Source organism: Gracilinanus agilis, chromosome 5 (genome assembly GCF_016433145.1).
Source record: "Gracilinanus agilis isolate LMUSP501 chromosome 5, AgileGrace, whole genome shotgun sequence".
NCBI classification, from domain to species: domain Eukaryota; kingdom Metazoa; phylum Chordata; class Mammalia; order Didelphimorphia; family Didelphidae; genus Gracilinanus; species Gracilinanus agilis.
The window spans coordinates 36,960,039-36,975,799 of record NC_058134.1 but is presented as its reverse complement, the minus strand read 5'-3'; the positions used below and the strand labels follow the sequence as shown (position 1 = coordinate 36,975,799).

The 15,761-nt window shown below is 37.5% G+C and overlaps 1 protein-coding gene across 1 annotated transcript in view; it reads right to left on the bottom strand.

Moving 5' to 3' along the window:
• The window catches only part of TBC1D5 (TBC1 domain family member 5), a 650,187-nt gene that overhangs the window by 576,891 nt on the left and 57,535 nt on the right, over positions 1-15,761 (bottom strand). The window lies entirely within an intron of this gene.

The window sequence follows — 15,761 nt, the reverse complement described above, 5'->3', positions numbered from 1 at the left end:
CCTGTCCTGCGCCAGCAATAAACGAGCCTTGACACCATTAGACTGATTCTGTCTTTCTTGCGTGCTTGGTCTCCCCTCCCTCCCCCTATGGTTTTACAGGTGGCTGTTCCACGAACCCCACAATAGTGTCCGGCTGGACCCGGAGAGGAAGGGAAGGGAAGTTGAAGTAGTTGAACTTAGAGCAATAAGCTTGCTTTCAACTCCTGGCAAAATTATAAAATGGGTTCTTAAGTGGGGAAGGGGGAGGGAACCAGAACTTATCAAGAACTTTCTGAACCAGGCAATGTGCTAAGTGCTTTATTGATATTATCTCATTTGATCTTCACAACAACCCTACAAAGTAGGTGATATTATGACCCCAATTTACAGGTGAGAAAACGGAGGCAAACAAGATAGGTGACTTGCCCAGGGTCTGTGGGAGACTTGGCAGTAAAGTGAGTGCCCAATCAGTTCAGGGTCAAGGTTGAGATGGCATGAAGTTATTTCCAAGTCATTGAACATTCCACAAAATGGGGTTATTTTGCCCTAATACAACATGAATATATACCAAGGATAGCTTCTCTGCATTCCTAGTCTCCACCTAGAAAGTTGTGCACTCTAAGTCATAAGGGTATAGATATTTGCACAATCTTAGAATACCCTACCCATGCCCACCCCACCCCCTAAATGGCCAGCATCAGAAGATGAGGCTAATCAGGCCCAGGGGACAGCTTTATCTTCCTTTGCAAAAGGGAAGGCCACATATGAGCTCAAGTCTCCCTGACTAAGCCTAGTGCTCTGTCTACAGAGTCACCCAGAGCACTTAGGGATAGAATGGCTTCACATCAAGAGCAGGTCTCATAAACTACTCTCATTTCCTTAGCTGACAGATTTACAGGGTACAAAACACATACTCCCATCACTGTTTAGCAGTCTTTTCTCCAATAAATTATATTCCTGAGTTTATCAAACACTGGGCTACTATTTATGATTCTTATTTAATCTTGTCCAGTGATATACTTTTTTTTCTATTTTTTTAAAAACAGTAAGAATTAATTTTGATTACTGCTTTATAATGTAGTTTGAGTTCTGATAATACTTTGCCCCTTCATCTTTATTCTTTCCCCAATATTTCCTCTGAGATTCTAGACCTTTTGTTCCTCCAAATGAATTCTGTTATTGTTTTGCCTGGTTCTATAAAGTATCCCCTGGGAGGTGTAATTGGTATAGCAGTAAATCTGTAAATTAATTTAGATCATACAATATTTGTTATATTGGTGAGGATCAAGGGAATGATACAAAGAATTGACTAGATAGTGATCGCAAAAATGATATATATTTTAACTAGTGTTTAGCAAAAAAGCATTTGGCAAAGTTGGTTATGCAATTTTTGTGGAAAAGATGAAGAATTGCGGCCTAGATGATGGTACAAATAAATGGATTTGGAACTGGATGAATGGCCAGACAGTACTCATTAATGTTTTAATGTAAATCTGAAAGGAAGTCTCTAGAGGACTGTCCCAATGCTTGGGCTTGTGCTATTTAAACACTTTTGTCAGTGACTAGGATAAAGGCCTAGGTAAAATGATTATCAAATTTACAGATCACACAAAACTAGGAAGGATTAGTTAATAAACTAGATAGTAGAGCCAGGATCAAAATCAATCTAAATAGACCAAAACAATAACTTAGAACAGGGAGAAATGTAAAATCTTACAAAGGATAAAAATTGCAAAGCAAAAAGACAATAGCTTTATGAAAAAATGAATTTCCTAATATAAAGTTACCCAAAAGGGGAATGGGTCACTGTAGAATTTTCCCTCACTACCAGAAAAGGCTGAAACCTGTTAGATATAGTATAAATACAGGTTGGCCTCAAAAGCCCTGAGGTCCCTTCCAAATCTTAAGATTCTGTGATGTTTTTAAAGCCATAAGGGAATAACTTTTTTTTCCCCAGACTGACCAGAATGATGTTTTCCTGCCTATGTATTATTATGATTGAAAACTAAGAACCCAGAGTCAATCCCCTAGACCAGTGATGGGCAAACTCTGGCCTGAGAGCCAGATTGGGGGGAGGAGGGGGAGACACCTGAAATGTTCTATCTGGGACGTGACATTATTCCTAATCTGACCAATACAATGAGTAGGATACAATACAATGAAACTTTAAAAGAATTGCCTTAGAAACAGACTGACAGATGAGCATTTCCTTTCCTTTGGCCCCTCTTTCAAAAGTTTGCCCAGCACTGCCCTAGACCAGTGATGAAGAACCTTTTAGAGGGGGGTAATGTGAGAAATGTCCACAGCTGCCCGTGGAGAGGGGGAGGGGAGCAGCTCAGCCCCATGTCCCTCTGGTTTTCTAGTAACGAACTCCAGTGAACTCTGCTGGGGTGATGGCATGCATGCCCACAGAGAGGGCTCTGAGTGCCCCCTCTAGCAAGTATGCCATAGGTCTGCCACCAGGGCCCAGACCAAGCTTCCCAGGTGATACCATCCCCTCAACAATATCCCTTTCCCCACTAAATGACAGCTCTTCTGAGGTAAGAAAAAGGGCCTTTTTTTCTGGTATTCAAATAATTGTCACACCAATCCTTTAGCAGCTTTTTTGTTGTTATTGGATACGCAGAAAGCTCGTTTTATCTGTTTTTAAATTGTTTTATTAAGTTGAACCTTCAAAATGGGGCTGAAAAGACATCATCTTTTGAGATGCTAAATCTCAAAAAAAAAAAAAAAAAAAGCTAAAGGCATTTTTGTCTAGTTCCTGAATAACCCTTGAAGGACAACAAAATTTCCATTTTGGAAATCTGGTCACTCCAAACTTACTATATGCTCTATTTAATTATTCCAGAACTCCCAAATAAGTCCACCTGCCAAACTCTGCAGTATGACCAAAAAAAAAAAAAAAAAAAAACCTCTACAAGGCATTTAAAAACTTTCAAGGGAATAATCTTGACTGCTCGCCTCTTTAAAAATATCAGTACTGGGACTCGCACTATTTTCACATGCTATCCACAAAATGGATGAGGTGTGAAAGAAATCTCTTGTTTAATGTGACCTTTGGCTGTACTTTCACTTGTCATAATTATAAAGTAGCTACTCTCAGAGCCAACACATAAGCTGTGTTATTACCCTTATAACTAGAGTAATAAGTATTTCAGGAAGTGCTTCTTACTGTGACAAACTCAAGGCAGAATATACCGATAACACTTTCCTTTGTTCCCAAGCATAATGGGCCCTTCTGAACAATAAGAATTCTGATACTATACATATGAAGAAGAATTACTGAACCAGAATTTCTCCCAACATTTTAATGTACATTCAAGTACAAAATGCCCCTGTAGTTACCTAGCCTGACTTAACTGCCCATTTTTAATAAAAAATTCAAATAAAATAGATATAAAAATTTCAGAATGGAATTATGACTTCCATAACAGAATATTCCATATTTGAGAGGCAAACTGTCATGAGCTATATAAAATCTGGAAGGAACTGAAGATAAACACTAAAGACAAAACTAATCTCTTATTAAGATGCATTTTTCCCAAAGATATTCCACTATATTTACATTTTGGAAATCTGGTCACTCCAAACTTACTATATGCTCTATTTAATTATTCCAAAACTCCCAAATAAGTCCACCTGCCAAACTCTGCAGTATGACCAAAAAAAAAAAAAAAAAAAAAAAAAAAAAAAAAACCTCTACAAGGCATTTAAAGTATGTATATTTCAAGACTTAAAAAAGCAAAACATTTTCCATCTATGACCTTGTTTAAGAAAAAGGCTTCAGGGCAGCTGGGTAGCTCAGTGGATTGAGAGTCAGGCCTAGAGACAGGAGGTGCTAGGTTCAAATCCGGCCTCAGACATTTCCAGCTGTGTGACCCTGGGCAAGTCACTTGACCCCCATTGCCTACCCTTACCAATCTTCCACCTATAAGTCAATACACAGAAGTTAAGGGTTTAAAATAATAATAATAAAAAAAAAAAGAAAAAGAAAAAGGCTTCACTCACTGAGATCCTAGCATTATAAAATTTAAAGTTGAAAATGGGTTTAGAAATCACCTAATCCAACAACCTCATTTTACAGATAAGAAAACTTAAACCAACAGAGGTTAAGAGACTCATTCAAAGTCATGTGCATAATATAGTAGCATTATAATGAAATTAAATCTACCCAGCCCATCCTTAATCTAATCACCAAAGGTGAGAACATCCCCACTTAATTCACAAGTTGGGAGGTCTGTGACCCAGGTGTGCTAGAGTGAGTAACAAATCAAAATTTACTGACTGCCTCCTGGGAAGACCTAAGAAAAGCATCTGTTGTGATTGGACACATAAACTAAGAGGAAGGCACAGGAAGTGACACCAAAAAAGCCCCTTTAAAAGAGAGTTCAGTAAGTTCAGCTTTTTCTTGTTCCTGACTTGGACCTGGAGGAGCTCTGGACCTAAGACCCTGAGGCCTTGGTGAGACTGTTCTTAAATCTTTCCCTCAGAACTACACATGGTGAGTAAAGAAGGCTGGCTACCTTAGCCTCTGGAGGGGCCCTTGATTGGGAGAAGTCTTCATGACTAAACCTCTTGTTAATTGACTTTTAGGCTCTCCAGCTGGGCCTCTGGACCCCTGCCAGAGTAAAGCCCAGACTTAAATACAAATCTAGTTTATTAAGTTAGATCTCTTATTCTACCCTCTTCTCATCTCTCTACTTCCACTCTCTCCTATATTTTGTAAATAAATTACTAAAATCATTTTAGGAATTGGTATTTATTCAGTTCCTTGGTGACCACATCTTTAAATACTAATATATCCAACCAAAAAACCCCTTTTCCCTCTTACAGTAGCCAGCATTTCTAGAGTCTGCCAAAGCTTGTAAGGTGTTTTACATATATTATTTCATTTGATCCTCACAACAGCCCTAGAAAATAGGTACTATTATTATTGTCCCATCTTCCAAATGAGGAAACTGAAGCACAGTGAGTAATGTGGTAACTAAGGTAATGAGTGCCAGGTTGCATCTGAACTGAAGTCTTCCTGACCCCTACTCTACCTACTAAATCATGTATCTGTCAGTAAATAGGTAAGCAGGATTAAAACAAGGGCCAATGGCAAATACAAGGATCTCTCCAATATGTTATACGGTTCCAAGATTACCCAAATTAGACATTTTAAAAGGAAGACTGGAGAGGCATGGGTTCATCAGTCTGGATTTGGAAAGTACCACCAAGGCTGTCTGATCCAGTCTTCTCTTCTACAGATGAAGTTACTAACCCCAGAGATAATGAGTAACCTACCCCAGGAAGCAGGAAGTGACAGTGGAAAAGGTGCTTAATCTGGAGTCAGAAGGATGGGTTTCAAATTTTGTCTCTAATACTTCAGTATCAGCCAAGTCACAACAAGAGTCTCAGTTCTTTCAAATATAAAATGAAGGAGTTGAGCTAGAGGGCTTCAAAAACTCATTCCATCTAAATCTATAATCCTATGAAATAAAGTATTAATTTTTAGGGCACTGTCAAGTACAATACCACTTCACATTGTTTTGTTTATTTATTTGGTCTGTTAGGCTTTACTCAAGCAGGAAGAACATAAATTGAATCCTTGAACATAGGGGGAACATCTCAATCGATTGCTGGAACTATCCTCCGGAAAGGACCAACTAACCATTGTTATATTCATAATCAGTGGGTGGTTGAAGGGTGGCAGGGAGGTCTATGAAGAAGAGGGCAGGAATATCTCTGAAGCTATTTCCTGATAGACTGTGAGAGCTAGTGCATCACCAACACTGATAGTGAGAAAGCTGAGAGAATAAGATCATCAATACAGCTGCATCAGAAGCTTCCCTATTCTCTGCCTTGGCTGAGTCCTGATTGTCAACTAGTTTATAGATAATAGATCAATAGGGTCTCCAATCCCCAATCCTTGTCCTTGTTATCCTTTCCCTGGTTATAGATAAAGAGAATTCAACAAGTACCTTCCTGAGTGGTCTTTATATCACAACCCTTGGGAAGGGAGTCAAACACAGTCAGATCCTAAACAACATCCAAGGCAAATCAATAGCCCAATAAGCAATCTATCCAACTCCAAGTTGGACCTGGAAAGGTTACCCATCTATCTAACCTCTCAAGGGTCCTTCTTGGGCAACTGTTAAGAGAGAAAGGGATAAATTACAGCAACAGTCAAGGGCAGGGGTCGGCAACCTTGTTGGCCGTGAGAGCCATAAACGCCACATTTTTTTAAAATGTAATTTCGTGAGAGCCATACAGTGCTGCTCCTATAACAGCACCTGAAAAAAATTTGACTTTATGGCTCCTGCAGAAAGAGCCATACATTGCCGACCCCTGGTCAAGGGTGATCGGAGTTGGTGTTCTTCCATCACCTGCAGCTGAAGAGATCATAGTTAGATACACATCATCAACATCATTGTACATCTATACATCTCCATTGGACCTTTTTTATTTATAACACCATGCTTGCTTACTTTTAAAGACCATTGTAAAGTATTTCTATCTTATGATAGGCAACATAGTCCACTAAAACATTGCATTTAACTCTCATAGATATAGCCAAGTAACCTTGTTCAATTGCATAAAAAGGGGCTAAAATTAATACTAGTAATGCAAACTTTTAAAGAAGTTATTGAATAAAATAGTAGGATATGAATTCAATCATTAAAATCATCAACTTTTCTATAAAATATGAACAAAAATAAAAAGGAGCAAGAGAAATTCCATTCAAACTAATATAAAATATGGAAAATATCTGTAAGTTAAACTAATAAGCTACACTAAAAATCTAAAAATACAAATAGCAAGAATTTTACAAAAACAAAGGAAGACATAATTAGAGCACAATTCAGGACTCAAAATTGGACTGTGCCAATATAAAAAATGGCACTACCTAATTCAGAGATATAGTACTAATCAAATTATCAAGCTAATACTTAGAGCAGTCATTTAAAGGAACAAAAGGACTCCTCAAGAAAAATCTCATAAAAGAGAGAAACCACTGTGGAGAGAAGACCATCAAGACCGTCACCATGCTGCTCATCATCACCAACAACAAATGATGTGTATTAGTTAAAATCACCTGGGGTTCTATTTGGAAGGATTGAACCTCAATATAGTGTTAGACAAACTTCTGTGGACCTGTGGGGGTCCTTAAAACTACATTTCCTGTGGTCCAATGGGTTTCCTGTTTTGGATGACATATTGAAGGTGTCTTTAGCTACCTGAGCACTCGGAGAGAGGAGAGGAAAATGGCGGAGGTGAGGTTGGAATAGGTTTCTTACAGGCGCGTGGTCAGTTTATCTCTATCAGCATGGCTTTTATTAAAATACTATTCTCCCTTTTGATCTCGGCCCTCATCATTTTTAATTATAACAGTTGACCATTTATCACTAGTGGGCTTATCATAAGCACAGAAACACTGGAGTAGGAATACCCACAGACAACCAATTCTGTTTCTAGGCTAGCCCTCACAGCTAAGAGCCAAAGAATCAACTCCTATGGAGAAAAGGCCAACCAAGTGCCACAGAGGGCAGGTAGGTAAGCCTAGCTGGCAGCCAGCTTGAGAGGTAGGAGGCACGGCCAGGCAGATCAAACCTCACCATGACACTGACCACCATGTATCTCCTCTCATCCTGAGAGAGGCAGTCCAGGACCTTAAACTTTAGATCCTTGAGAATATAACCAGACTGTGTCACTCCTGGGACTCCTGCTACTAAAGGCCCAGAAAAGAAAGTTCTTACCACCAAAGTCCTTGATAAGGTCAAATGGTTCAACATCAAAATCTAATACGATTTTTATCAGTGGAAATGATATGAAAGGAAAGGCATTCACATTTGTTTTTCTGCTGAACCTTAAAGGACACAGGGTCTTTCCATCAGGTGTGCAGCTAAAATCTTCCCCATTAGAGTGGAAGCTCCTGGAGAGCAGGATATCTTACTGTTCTATTTCTGTAACCAGCATTCATCATAAAGGGATTAATACTGGCTTCTCAAGATGGTGACCAAGCTCTAAGGGTCAGGGATGTCTCTTAACAGAGTCTACAGAGAGATGGTGGTCAGCACAGTGGGGTCTCATTCGCCTCTAAGTGCTTTGCACACAGCAAGCACTTAAAAGTGTTTTTATCCAATCATTTGAATAAAAGAAAGTAGAAGGAAGAAGGAATATCATTATAAGAATTCAAGCCATCTTACAAGACATCAAAATCATCAAAACTATTTGGAACTCATTTTTTTTTAAAAAAGGCAAAAGAAAAATAGGTCTGTAGGACAAGTCAGTCAAACCAGAAGAATAAGAAATTCAAAACAGAGGCCCAAAGTGTGATAAGCCAAAAAACACGGATTTTTAGAGTAAGGTCTTCCCTATATGACAAGAACTACTAGAGAAACTGGAAAGTAATTTAGCAGTAACCAGGTTTGAACAAGGGTCTTACACAATATACCAACAATAAGCTCCAAATGAATATGCACCCCTAAAACAAAACATATTATCATTAAAAAATTAAAGGACAAAAAATGTTTTTTCATAATTATAGCTAAAGAATTCTTAACCCAACAAAAGAGATAACAATTTCAGTTATATAAAATTTAATGGGGAATTAGATGGTACAGTGGATAAAGTGCCATCCATGCACTTAAAAAGACAAGTTCAAATTCAGCCTCAGACACTTCCTGACTGTGTGACTATGGCCAAGTCATTTAACCCTCTTGGCCTCAGTTTGCTCATCTGTAAAATGAGCTGGAGAAGGAAATGGCAAACCACTCTAGTATCTTTGCCAAGAAAATCCCAAATGAGGTCACAAAAAAACAGACAAAACTGAAACAAATGAACAACATCTACAAAAATTAAGGCTTTAACCTGAAGAAAATCAGTGTAGACAGAATATGTATCATGTAGAAAAAAAATCTTTGAATTAATATCATTTATTGATATCAGATATTTCAGATCTATAAAAAATAGAATGATACAACTATGTAAGACTAAATTAATTCCTAATTAATAATCAGTAAAAATATATAAATAGCTATCAAAAGAATCACAAACTATAAACATAAATATGAAAATAATTTCAAAATCACTACTAAAATAAATCCAAATTTAAACAATCCTGAGGTTTCACCCCAAGCCCTACAAAACAGCAAAGATGTTCAAAATCAAAATAATCAGTGGTGGAGAAGCTACAGAAAGACAGGAATATTAATATGCTGCTGGTAGAACTAAGAATTGATCCAACTTGTTCTGCTTATCATTTTAAAATTTATGCAAGAAGACTAACTAAACTGTTTATACTATTCTGGGATCCCAATACCAGGCATATATACCAAAGAATCTAAAGGCATAAATAATGATCTCACATATATAAATATATTAATAGCAATTTTTTGTGTGTATGATAGCAAAGAACTAGAAAAAGTGGGTACCTATCAACTGGGGAAAAGCCAAAATAATATATAAATGAATTGAGATGGAACATTACTGTGCCTTAAGAAATTATTATGGACAGAAACTAGGTGGTTTATTGGATAGAGTAGCAGACCTGAAGTTGGAAAGATTCATCCTCCCAAGGTCAAATTAGCCTGAACACTTATTAGCTATGTGACCCTGGACAAGTCACTTTGTGCTATTTGCCCCAGTTTGCTCATCTATAAAATGAGTTGGAGAAGGAAATGGCAAATCCTTCCAGGACCTTTGTTAAGAAAACCCTAAGTGAAATGTTAGAGAGCATTTGGGAAAATTGGGACACTACTGTACTATTGGTGGAGTTGTAATCTAATTCAATCATGCTGGAGAACAATTTGGAACTATAATCAAAGGATTCTAAAATATCTCCTTTGATCCAGCAATACCACTATTAGGTCTGCATCTGAAAGAGATCAAAAAGGGAAATGGATTTATTTGTATAAAAATATTTTTATCAGCTTTTTGTGGTAGCAAAGAATTGGAAATTGAGGGGCTGGCTATCAGCTGGGGAATGGCTGAACAAGTTGTATTATATGATTATGAGGGAATAATATTGTGCTATAAGAAATGATGAGAAGACCAAGTAAGAGACAGAGAACATTACAAGAAGTAAAATGAATAATTTTGATTATATCAAATTAAAAAGGTTTTATACAAACAAAACCAATGCAACCAAAATTAGAAGGGCAGCAACAAACTGGGAAAAAAATTTTATGACAAATTTCTCTGACAAAGGTCTAATTTCTCAAATATGCAAAGACCTAAGACAAATTTATAAGAAACCAAATCACTCTTCAATTGACAAATGGTCAAGGGATGTGAATAAGCAGTCCAATAGAATAATCAGCTCTTCTCCTTAACCTGGAGTCTCAGCAGCTTCATATTTACAACACGACAGAAGCAATGGGTAAGATAAAGGGACAATATCTGGGTCCCCTTCTTCACTTCTTTCTACTGCCCTACTAATCTGGACTTCAGGGAGAAAGAAAATAGTGCCTGAGGGTGTTAAAAGACCCCATGAAGGGGCCCTACCCCACAACTACCACCATCCAGAAGTCACAGTTTGTAAGGAGAGCTTCCAAGGCAACAGTAGCAGCAGTGATATGGAAGGAAGTTAGTACTGCCACAAGGAAAAAAGATCTAGAGTTTCGGAGACTGCCAAGCACCTGAACTGATGAACTCAGGACCTAATCTTCCTTTCTGATCTTGAATTCAAGAAACATGCATATAACACCCCTTCTACTATTGTTCCTTTTTCATACATGGCTATAATAGGGTCAAGTTTTTCCTAACCATGTCAGAAAATCTGGGAGAGAAATACAAAAAGAGCTAAAAGATGGCTAAAGGAAAATCTGGCAAGAGTACTGTTAGGTCTAGTTTTCTTTCTATATTATTCAATATTCAATAAACTGTGATTACAGACTACTAAGTCTCTCTTTATGAACATACTGGGCAATAAACTGAGACTACTATATAACAACAGTATGGAGACTCTAAGCTAAATAAAAACAACAGATTTTATAGTTAAATATTCTGAGTCATATTCTATCTCATCTGAAGCAAACAGTTTAAATGACTTATCCATCTCAGACATGGCCAGACAGATAGAAAGGGTTAATCAAAATTGGTTGGTGTCCACTATGGCAAGTATTTAAATTTAATGATTTAGGATGGTTCTATCCTAAATACCTCAAGACACTGAAGGGAAAGAGTCAACAGCTATGCTCTAATAACAGATTTTGAGAAATAAGAATAATTACAATTTAGGATAGTAGGGAAAATACTAGTCTGAGGTCACAGATTCAAATTCTGACTCTATTACTTGACCAGGCAATACCCGAGAAATGTTTAGCAGTCTGTTAGGTTCTCTAGGCCTTAGTTTCCTCCTCTGTAAAATGAAGGGGGATGAACTAGGTAATCTGTAAGGTACGTTAGAGTTCTTAATCTATGAATCCTTATAGAATAATAAAGAATGCAGATTCCTATTTCATATACAGAAGCATATACAACTATAAATTTTTAATGGTTTCATGAAAACATTTCACATTACCCAGATCATTAAAAATATTTATATAGTTTATATATTTAGATATATATATACACATATATATCTCACAATTTAGTGATTGAAAGATTTATGAAGATACTAATTTAACTTTTTAAAAAAATTATAGCCAATTCTCAAGTCTTATCAACTTGGACTTAAAGCATTCAGTCAGTTGCACTGATGATATTTATGCTATGGCAAGACAGAAAATATGTGGCATAGTCTGTTCCTTGGCCTATAGGAACATGTAGTTTAGAATGTTTATGGTCTCATTTTTACTAAATAAGACATGTGATTAATGTAGGGAGTACCCAGTGAGGAAACTGAAATAGAAGGGCACCTTCTCTATTACTCAAGACCCAGAAAATAATAGTGGCTAATTGTTAAAATTTAAATGGCTTATTCCCCAATTGATAGATGGGTAAGGGACATGAATAGGCAATTTTCAGATAAAGAAATCAAAACTATCAATAAGCACATGAAAAAGTGTTCTAAATCTCTTATAATTAGAGAAATGCAAATCAAAACAACTCTGAAGTACCACCTCACACCTAGAAGATTGGCTAATATGACAGTAGGGGAAAGTAATAAATGTTGGAGAGGATGTGGCAAAACTGGGACATTAATGCACTGCTGGTGGAGTTGTGAATTGATCCAATCATTTCATACCACTGCTGGGTTTATACCCCAAAGAGATAATAAGAGAAAAGACTTGTACAAAAATATTTATAGCCACGCTCTTTGTGGTGGCAAAAAATTGGAAAATGAGAGAATGTTCTTTGATTGGGGAATGGCTGAATAAATTGTGGTATCTGCTGGTGATGGAATACTATTGTGCTTAAAGGAATGAAGAACTGGAGGAATTCCATTTGAACTGGAACGACCTCATGCAGAGTGAAAGGAGCAGAGCCAGGAAAACATTATTCACAGAGACTGATACACTGTGGCATAATCAAATATAATAGACTTCTCTACTAGAAGCAATGCAAGGATCCAGGACAATTCTGAGGGACTTATGAGAAAGAACACTATTCAGAGAAAGAACTGTGGGAGTAGAAATACAGAAGAAAAAGCATTTCCTTGATCACATGGTTCAATGGGAATATGATTGGGGATGTAGACTCTAAATGATCACCCTAGTGCAAATACTAATAATATGGAAATAGGTCTTGATCAATGACACAGGTAAAACTCAGTGGAATTGCTCATTGGATACGGGAGGGGGGGTAGAAGGACGGGAGGGAAAGAACATGATTCATGTAACCACAGAAAAATATTCTTAATTAATTAAACTTAAAAAAACATTTAAATGGCTTAAGTTTACATAATACTTTACATATAAAATAGTATATAATTCATATAATCAGAGTAAATAACACTCTGAATCCCCTCTTCCCAATTCAACTTTACATTTGTCGATGTGGAATCTAGAAGCCCCCAAACTTGTAGCCTGGGAGGATTTAATGAACCCCAGTTTGCTTAGCTTGGGGGTGACAGTCCCAGGTTTGACCTTGTCACATGAGAGTTCTTCCCTGAGGAAAAGTCCAACTTCACTTGTCTTGGACTAACAATAGACCTTATTCTGAGCTTGAGTGGGGATGACCATTCCCATCAGGGCCAAGCCCAAGCCAAGTGACTCTTCTGGTCTCCAGAAGCCTCTCCCAGTATATCACACCCTCCTTCCAAGGACAGACTCAGGACCTTCAGCTTAGGAGACTGACACACTGCACTGCCTACCTGTGCCCAAAAGTCATTCCGCTTGGGCTTAGCCCTGATGGGAATGGTCATTAAATCCTCCCAGGCTACTAGTTTGGGGGCTTCTAGATTCCACATTGACATATTCTTAATCAAGAGTCACCAATGGGGGGGGGGCAGCTGGGTAGCTCAGTGGAGTGAGAGTCAGGCCTAGAGACAGGAGGTCCTAGGTTCAAACCCGGCCTCAGCCACTTCCCAGCTGTGTGACCCTGGGCAAGTCACTTGACCCCCATTGCCCACCCTTACCAATCTTCCATCTATAAGACAATACACCGAAGTACAAGGGTTTAAAAAAAAAAACACACACTTTAAGAAGAGTCACCAACGGGTGATTATTGCTTCAGGATCCAGAGGTAACTCAATGGGTCTGCTTCCCTCCATGGCATTTCCCTTCCCAACTGCCAATAGCACCATTTCTTCCCTACCTCTCTATATTAGTGTCTATCTAGAGAAGGGAAGAAAAACAAAGGAAATAAACATTTACAGAGTGCCTGCTATGAGCTGACACTTCTACAAATATCTATTATCTCATCTAATCCTCAATAACCCAATATGGTAGGTGCTTGGCAGCCAGAGGTTAAGTGCCCCATCTAGAGTATCACTGGTTTCTGCTGTTATGCACTGTCTCCTACCACTCCACTTTAATTCCTTGGTTAGGGGAGGGGAAGAGAAAGAAAATCCCTCCTCTTCCCTTTAAGAGACCTCCAGCACAGAGAGTTTCATGCTGGTGATGTTCCTGTATCCTTGAACTGCCAAAATTTGACCAATACTTAGCTCCAGGGACACAGCTTCTTGGTTTCCTCAGCCAACTGTGTTGTTCTTTTCTCAACTCAATATAAATTCAGCACTCTGGATAAGTCACCCAACCTGGTGCAGCCAATTTCCTCAACTGTAAAATGGGAATAATACCATCTATCTAACAAGTTGTTATGAGAGTTGAATGAAAGGAGAGACTATATGTGCCAAGCACTGAAAACCTTAAAGCCCTATAAATGCTAGCTATCATCATCATTATTGTTAATGATGATAATCACAGCACCCCTTGTGCGGGTCCATTTTTACAGTTATTTTCATACCTCGTTAACACGTTTTGATTATATTGTAGGATTTCTGGGCAAAGGATTAATCAAAAACTGAACCCTCTATAAATTAACTCACTAAGAGGTTGGCTGAATGACCTTCTCCTTGTCACACAGCTAGTATATGCCTGAACTGAGATAGGTCTGGAAACCTAAGTCTTCCTCATTCTAATACTGACCTCTATCACACTTCCCTATGAAATTATCCATGTATCCTAAAAATTATTTTGATTCTACAAAGTGAGGATTTCAAATAGAGATCCTTTCCTACAGAGTGTTTCTTGGAGCCACAGTGATTGGCCAATAAGAGACACTCATTATGATGCTTCTTGATTGACTGGGTCAGACACATCACTCAGCAAGTCTGACCCAATATCGCAAGAATAGAGAAGACACTTTATAAGTCTTAAGAGTCTTCCAAAGCAGTCAACTTTGCCAAAATAGAGCAAATTACATAAAAAATCTATAATTAAATACTGTCTAAAGCTGTTCATTGTCAATACATGAAACAGACTTGAAAATCACTGATCTATACATTCAGTACATACACTTAAATCCGTGTATATAAATCAAATGAAAATGCTTTCTTTAAGGCAAGCATGTGAAGATACTAAAGCAAGATGCCAATTAAATATTCATACATTCAATATTTCAAAATAAGGAATTTGGATATACACATGCATAATTTACAGTCCTATAGTGAAACCTGTCTACAGAGACCATGCTCACTGGATTTCAATAGCATCCCAACTTATACTGCACAATGTGGATTCACTCTGCAATGTTAAAATTTTAAAGTATACAGTAATTCACTTCAAGCCAACAGAATAAAGACTATGTTGGACACCTGACACTCTTTTACACAAACTGAAGTTATAGCACTTTAAGCATACCCTCATCATTCTACTGATTTGGGGAGTACAGTAGGATGAAAGAGGAAATGAACTTACTGGCTAAAGGAGTAGCTCTGCAAAAAAGATACAAATAGTTAAGTCAGAACAGCTACAACTTAGTGATACAAATTAATTTACATTTTTATATTTTCCTTACCATTTATTCCATTAAGATAAAAGAATATGAACTCTACATATCCAGGGAATATATGAAGTGATTTAAATAGAAGTTATTATGACTATTTAAGCATTCTATGACAGATATTTTTTAGAATAGTTGATTGAATCTATTTAAATATGAGGTTCCTCCTCCACCCCCGCTTCCAAATATACATAACGGAGTTCAGAATTTTTTAAAAAAATAATTCTTAAACCACTCAGGACTTACATACCAAAGGCCTGAATATCTCTGGACTACTCCAGAGTATGGACAAAACAAGGACAGAAAAAAGGCCTTGTATGTTAAAACTTCCTTCCTAAATGGCTGACATGTCATTTGTAAATGCCTATATGATTTGCATATACTGGACCACTAGTAAAACCTTAACAAGT